The following is an 8,268-nucleotide window of genomic DNA, read 5'->3' on the forward strand; positions in this document are numbered from 1 at the left end:
AGAGGGGAGAGAATGGTGCAAATCAGGGGAGGTGCTTCAGGTATTTTTTTAAACACTGGATAGGGAGTTATGTGTTTTTAAACTGGTTAAGCAAAGGCAGAGTCAGCTTTAAGTGGTTGTATTGTGTATTCAAAACCTGCAACTGTTTTAAAAGGTGTGTTTTCTTAAAAAGAAATGTGAAATATGGTAAATTATAATGGGGATGGTGATGCATTTTTCCCCAGTCACTCAGAGAGGGGAGGGTCAAGGTTATAAAAAAAAATCACACACCAGCCACCCAATACTCTGATAAATAAAGTACAGTTCCTTACCATTTGTCAAAACAGTGTATTTGATATTTCTGCGTACTGTTTTCCCTAAACATTTCTGGAATTGCATAAAGTGGGTATGACTGGAAAACTGAGAGGTGACAGTTATACTCTATACCAGTGTTTCCCAAGCTCCAGCCACTGGGTCCAGATTTCTTCTTAGTTATTGTTTCAAGGTCTGCACATTAGATAAATTACCACATACTCAGTTTGATTTGACAAAATGTAAATAACGTGTAGGCTTAAAACAGAATGAAGTAAAACATATTGCAAGAATAAAGTGAAATTTTAAAACAAGGGACTTTTCTAGGATTTGAAGACATTGGGGGCTTAGCACCAACCTCTGTAGAAAATAAAATGTGGAAAAAATGCCATTCAAACCTGTGGGCCTTTAAAGAATTCTGGCTTTTTCTTCTTTTAAACTTTTTGGCAATTATTGTCCTTAAAGATTTTGGAGATTTTTAAAAAAAACTCCTGGCCTTTTGTTTTTCTTTATGCATTTTTTTGCTTTAGGCGATTTGTTTTTTTCTTAAAAAAAAATTTTTGGTGTTTTTTTTTTTTTCACAACTCTCTGTTTTGCTTAGATTTTTTTGGTGATTGTTGTTTCCTATAAAAAAACTGTGTTTGTTTACTGTGCACATGAGAAGAGTCCATATAATTGTTTCATAGATAGATAATAGATAATATTGGAAATTATTAAAAATTAACCTAATGTCGGTGAAGTTCACATCCTGATTGTGTAACCAATGTCACTTGAGGAGAGGTGAGAATCAAAACAATCATGCCCAAATCAGGTGTCTCACAATTAAGTACATATAATTACATTTTAAGTAATCTTAAAAATCAACAAACATAAATTAAAATTAATAGTTATATTTACTTACATTTTCACATTAATTGGTTTCCTTGATTAAAAAAAATTAAATCAACTTGTCAGATCTTACAAACCAAAGGATAGATAACTTTATATATATATTACTCCTAAAAACAACATTCTAACGTTTTTTTTTTTACTAAACAACATAAAAAACCAGTAGATCCTAAACAATCATTACATTTAAAGTGATTTTCAAGGGTGATGGAAGTTTTTCCATACATTTTTATCTAATGTTAGGGTTAGGTCACACTCAGGTAATGCTGCATGTTTACTGCTGAGTTCAAATGGGGTTTTGTTTGTCTAAGAGTCCGTATGATTGCCTCATAGATGTATAGTAAAATTGCAAATTATTAAAAATTAACCTAATGTTGGTTACGTTCACATCCTGGTTGTGTAACCAATGTCACTTGAGGAGAGGTGAGAATCAAAACAATCATGCCCACATCTCGAGTGTCTAGTCTAGTGACTAGAACTGATTGGTATCTAGCAGCTAAGTTTGCAGATTGCAACCACCTGAAACTTCTCTCATGTGCCAAGTGTGTCAGAGACCGACGGCGGCCGATGCCAAAATGCACGTGGCTCTGTCAACAACATGGTGATCTCCACAGACGAGGATCCGCTTTGTACGTAGATATGAAGAAGTCATTTTATGGAAACAAAAACACAGCAGTTGTTATTTTCAGGTGATTAAACACACAAAAAAAAAACATACTCATTATATTGTATTCTGTTTCTGCCAATATATCCCCCAAAATCTTACACACTGGACCTTTAGTTTAGGACAGGTTCACAGTTTCATTCAAGAAGAGAGCATAAGATACGGGGTAACCCAGAAAAGTATCTTGGATGATAAGTTAGCACTGGGAAGGACATTTTGACATCCATCTCTCAGAAACAAGGACACATGGTGTAGATTAACTTAAACAATATGTGATTCATTCAAATCTGCTTTATGTGATAGTGATATCAGCTTCTGTCCACAGTGGCCAGCATACAACCTTGACTAATAGTATTGTTTGTCACATGTTTGGATTGTGCAATATATTTGGGTTTTTTTTGGCAGATTTAAACATAAAATAACATAAAACAGTACTTTCAGAGCTCAAAATTCAAGACGAAGTGTGTCAGAAACTCTCTAAATGTTACTATCTGTTCAGTTATTTGGGTGTTCTTATGGTATTTTGCACATTTTGCTTTTACGTTTCGGAGATCTAAACGCCACAGAGGAGTGTCATCTGTCACCTAGTTTATACTGACCCTGTCTCTCCCTGTCCTCTTCCTGTTTTGGACCCACTGTCTCACATTGATCCACCGGCTCTCTGTCTGGATTTTTTCCAAAAATCAAAATGCAAACTTGTTTAGTGGCGGTTTAGTCCAAGTTAAAAACTCAGGGTTATGGGTTTTCCTCAGAAAACATTTTTTTCACAGAATTAACTATTTATAGCCAGTTCCCCTAATTAATGACTCTATCAAATTATACTATATTTGCTGCTTAATTAAAATATCATTGTTAAGCTGTATCATTGTCTGGCAGTCTTTTTTTATAACAGCTGTAAAGTCATGAGCTCTAAGTAAATTGTGACTCAGAGTTGCAGAGATGCTCGGGATTACTACACAGTCGATACAGATTAAGCTCTCTAAGGGAATTGCGTGTGTTTTCGCATTTTTTAGACACTGGCAGTCAGTGCAGACGTAGCATCCACAGGGGTGCTGTCCAGTGTCAGAGGGACTCCACCTCAGGGCATTATCCATAGCTATTTGTGGAGGAAAATCGATTCCCTGTGTGACGAGAAGCAGTTATTGCCTTAAACAAATGTACCCAATGATATCAGCAGCCAGTCAGCGCTTTGCCATCAAACTTTCAGTTTCAAGCTGACTTTGCATTTGAAAGGACTCATAAATAATGTGTCTCTTTTTGAGCTTCTCTTAAAAACCCTCATGCATAAGATGAATGTATTTTGCAAAGTAATACACATACAATTTTTGCAATTCTTCATCAGTTTGATGAATCATCTGTAAAGTCCCTTCACAGCTCTTGCTACCACCTTCAGGGCTCAGTTTCCCATCAGCTGCTGCAGAGCAGTCGCACCTATGAATTGTGACGCATCATGTTGCTGTTGGCTGTTTGCATGGTCTTTTTGTGTATTTTTCTTTCTTTTATAGCTTTCATGCAATTGTTAGTGTCCTAATCTGCCTGCTGGTTACCTAAATGTGACAGTTGAGGCTCAGTGGAAGTGTTATGGGTTTTTTTTTCAAACCACAAACTCCAAAAGCAAGCAGGAATTTCTAAACAGCTGTGAAAGAGCGGTCATTTATCCTAACAATATCTTACTTGTCTGACAGAAGTTTTTGTTACAAAAGATGAAGCTGTCTAAAATTTCTTAATTTAAGAAGAACATGTAGCAACCTTGGGTCATATGCGTGTTTGCCTGTATGCTAATCTTACATATTTGCAGGCATTTAAACAAGCGTATTTGTCCATCATGGTGGGTCCACTTTCAGATGTTCACAAATGTTTGTTGCCTAAGAATGCAATTGTTTGCGCATGATTTACATTTTCACCTGTGACCAGTTATTTTACATGTTCATTTAGTATTCTTGTGTTTGATTTAAGTGTTTGAGATTAAACAGTTTGTGTTTAACACACATGCCTACCTCCCTTGAGGTTGTTGGCTGACTGTTTAGATAGATTGTTCAAGAAAAAACATTTATATTATTTGAATTAAGGTAAACCACTCTGGCTGTCACGCCTCTGTGTCCGTGCCCCAAAACTGGTCTATAATAATCACATTTGTCTCCTCCTTGTTATTACTGCTTTTGCTCCTTTCTTTATTCTTTATTCTGGTCTGTTGGGCTGTCCATGTAAAAGGCTGGATTGCACCAACAACAATTAACTTTTAAACATTATTAAATCAAGGTTTAAGTTTCTACTGTACCAAACTAGACTAACTATACCTTTCATTGTCTTCACATTCTTTGATTCAGGTTGTCTGCAGGTCCTGAAAAAGTCTGAAAATGTCTTAAATGTGATTGTACATATCTTTGACATTAAAATGAGTTTACTTTGAAATAGATGATAAGAGGAAAAGTAATATAATGTGTCTAATCACCCCAATTCTAAAATGGCTTTTTATAACTTATTTATTTTTATAAAATAAATTCTGCACAACTATTGGTAGATAACTACAAAAATAATTAGTCCTATGTATGTAGTCCCTTTAATATTTTAAGTGTGTTTGTTTTTGAATGCTTGTGTTTTATTCGCCAGGCGCTGGTGCGGATCTTCTCTGGCAGGAAGCCTCTGCTCTACAGCTACCAGGGTTCGTTGCCAAACCTGCCTGTGCCTGCCATCAAGGACACGGTCAAGAGGGTGAGACGTCACACGAAGCAGAGGAAATGACAGCACGCTGATTACTTACCATGAAACAGATGGACCACTTTCTCATGTTCATCAGTTTCTGCCTCTGTTGCACCAAATTCCCTTCGTTAGTGTCTGATTGTTTTGTCTGGCTGCGAGCTGGTTGAGAAATGTATAAAAATGCAAGATATCTGTAAACCCTTTTAGATTGACATATATTTGACACATATGAGGAGAGAGCACGGAAAAGACAAATGGTGTTGTAGCAGCAGAACTGGTTTCCCATCAGCAACCAGGGACATAAATTTAAGTTGATTTATTGATTTAGTAATTTTTTTCTCAGTTTCTGTCTTTAATGGACTATATAATCTTATTGTTTATGTCATTTCTGCCTCATGATGCTTATTATTCTCCTCTTTTGCACATCTCTTGTTTAGCACTTGGAATCTGTGCGTCCACTGATGGATGACTCAGAGTACGAACGTATGACCAAGCTGGCGGCAGAGTTTGAGAGCGGCGTCGGCAACCGCCTGCAGTGGTACCTCAAGCTCAAAGCTCTCTGGGCCACCAACTACGTAAGTGGTTGACCTCAGTGCTCTGGTTAAGTGAGGCTACTTTAAGCGTCACGTAAATGTCCAAAGCAAAGCAGGCCAAAGGAAATTTAAAATTCTATTAATTATGTATTTCTTTGAGGTTCTGTGGTTTAAATTATTTATCCTGTCTGAATATGTGAGTGACTGCCAGTCGACTGCAATATTAGCTCTCTCACAAAGATTTTATTGTGTCTCTGTGTGTTTTCATTTTTCAGGTTAGCGACTGGTGGGAGGAGTATGTCTGTCTACGTACGTGGACGGAGCCCAATAATGGTCAACAGTAACTATTATGGCATGGTATGAAAATCTTTTTTTGGTTAAGAAATTTCTGGTCTGACCTGCTGAAGTTCTCTCACTTTGGATTGACTCTGTTTGATGCTGGACTATCATAACAGTCGGTTAAAAGTACAAAACATATTGCTATTTTCAAAAAATTGTTAAGTTATGGAGTAATAAATTTAATACATCTAAACATTTCAGATACTTTCTGATTAAGTCTCAAGGATATCGGAATAAAACATCTTCTCAGCTGCAAATCTGTATTTTACGAAGATCTGTTGCATTTCAAGGTTACTTTTTCTGTTTATGGGCATTAAGATATTTACAGATACATGTGAATAATTTGATGACGTGTTTGCTATAAGAGAAAAATAATGCATATAATCATGTTACTGTTAGACTAAGACATTGTTTTTTTACCTTTTTATTAACAACCAACAATCTATCTTTGTTGTCAGCAATGCCCATGCCTACATTCATACAACTCCAAACATCACTGACTTCCTGTCTCTGTGCGTTTTCTCCTCAGGACTACATGTATGTGACACCCACACCCATTCAGGCGGCGAGGGCGGGCAACAGCATCTACGGATTCTTCCAGTACCTCCGCAAACTCAACAAAGAAGAGCTTCAGCCTGTGAGTTTAGCCGCCAGTCAACCCTAGCTGCCCTTTCTACATGGAGGCATTCATTATTCATGTCTCTTTGCTATGGCAACACATTTTGTGATATTTATTGTATTAATCATTTTGTGATTCCCTCCACTGCTCTCCTCCTTCTTGTCCCTGTGCCCTTGCCATCGTCTTTTCCTGTCCATTTGTCCATCTGTAATCAGCTCAGTGTGAGAGAACATTCAACACCACACGCACTCCTGGAAAGGAAGCCGGTAACGAGACGCACACACACACACACACACACACACACACTGTGGCATCACAGTGCTGATATATGATACATGACATTGTCTGAACATGAGCAGCAGGTAGCAAAGTGAGCAATGCCAACACACCCTGTGTTTCAGAGATGATGAGGCATACTGAAGGTGTTTGAGCCCTCTGGAGTTTAAGCGTTGGATAGAAAACTGTGTGAAAGACTGTGTGTGTCTGTGTGTGTGTGTGTGTGTGTGTGTGTGTGTGTGTGTGTGTGTGTGTGTGTGTGTGTGTGTGTGTGTGTGTGTGTGTGTGTGTGTGTGTGTGTATGCTTGAGTGTGTGGTCTCAATAAACAAGGTGGCGGGATTCACTGAGTCATAGTATGTCTGCTGTACAAGGCCATCCTGTCATCTCTCATCTGTCTCCTCTTGTCTGCTGCTCTCATCTCAGGTCTGTCTGGGTTTCTGGAAACAGTCTGTCTCTAACTAATGTCTATTTTCTTTCCTTTGTTGGCAGCAATCCCCGTTGGCTTTTCATACCTGCATCAAAAAGTCTGTACTGCCGTGGATGGAGGCAGCCTCAAAATGTATATCAACCACTAGCCACTTGCACAGAAAATTGTAAGTAGTCAAACACACATAGAATAATACACAAAACACAGATGTTCAGGGGTAGTTGTAATGTCCTTTTTCGCACTGCAGGTCTTTACATAGTGGCACCTAACAGGCTTACTTGCTGTTCTTTTTTTCTTTTTTATGGAGAATCTTCCCATCTGGCTGGACTCTCCACTGAAGTTTAACCTCCTCATACTCTTTTTGGACCTATGGAAGCGAGGAAAAAAAACATTGTATACAACATTGTATACACATGAGCTAGTTATTGTGTTATTATGACAATCACCTGTGTACACTGATAGTCAGAAGACAACTTCCTGATTACAGTAACGTACTTGTTCCAAAATGGCTTCGCTCACAGCAGAGTCACCGAAGTTCGAATTTGATGTCATTTCCACCCTCACAATCCACCTTTTTTTCTTTTCTATGGCTAAACAAACAGAAACGATACATCGAGTATGCATTTTCAGTTTGCACCTTGAGGAGCACATTTTAAAAACAATGATAGAATGTGTTTGATAGAATCAGACTGTAAAAGATATTATATTACCTTTATAGCAGTAGAACTTAAATGGGTAATTGCACCCTCTGTCGTACCACTTCTTTTTAGAGGCCGAATACAATACACAGGATCCATCATCATTGGGCTGAGAGCCTTCCCAGTCTCTGAAGGAGCTGTCGCTCTGGTCCGACCAGCTCCACTCATCTCTGAACAAACCGATCCAGACCAAGGACTGTGATGGCACATTTTCATTATTTACCTCCTGTAATACCTGGTTTTCGGTCTGGCTCCTCACGCTGGCCAGGTCAGAATCGTTCAGTCGACAGTACTCTTTGGCTTGCTGCCATGACTTCTCTTGAAGAACAACATACATCCTACCAGACCCGTTATCTGTGGATGCAGCAAAATACACTGTCGAGATTAAAAGGTCTGGAGAGGAAAAATAGGTGCGCCTAAAGGTGCATTGAAGAGATACTCCAGTCATTTAGTACTGCACTTTGATAAAGCTTGGATTTTCTGAAACCTTCTCAGTGGTTTTATTCTCTTTATATATCTCTTACTTTTTCATTCTGTCTTTTAAAGTTGGTGCAGATGTGTTTGGATCAGTGTTTTAACGCTGCTTAGGAGGACACGGAAGGTGATAAATGGCAGACGTTATTTCATCTCGCTGGTTAAGGAGCTGAAATTAATGCATCACCCGGATGTTGCGTTCTCATCGATGCCAATCAAAGCGGAGATGATGAAAACCAGCGTCTACTGCAGAGTCATTTGAACCGGGTGTGAATGTTCATCACACGCATTCGTATTGCATTAAAAAGCCAGACATTAGTGGGTGTTAGCATGGTTGAGGGTGTTTTTTTTTTTGTGT

At 38.4% G+C, this 8,268-nt stretch overlaps 1 long non-coding RNA gene across 1 annotated transcript; it reads left to right on the forward strand.

Annotated features, from left to right (window-relative positions):
* The first annotated feature begins 4,458 nt into the window (after nucleotides 1–4,458).
* On the forward strand, nucleotides 4,459–5,387 carry LOC121958445. The gene is made up of 3 exons (XR_006106852.1): nucleotides 4,459–4,555; nucleotides 4,981–5,118; nucleotides 5,352–5,387. It is a non-coding gene; the product is annotated as an uncharacterized LOC121958445 (long non-coding RNA).
* The last annotated feature ends 2,881 nt before the right edge of the window (nucleotides 5,388–8,268 follow it).

This window comes from Plectropomus leopardus, chromosome 19 (genome assembly GCF_008729295.1).
Source record: "Plectropomus leopardus isolate mb chromosome 19, YSFRI_Pleo_2.0, whole genome shotgun sequence".
In the NCBI taxonomy this organism is placed as follows: Eukaryota; Metazoa; Chordata; class Actinopteri; order Perciformes; family Serranidae; genus Plectropomus; species Plectropomus leopardus.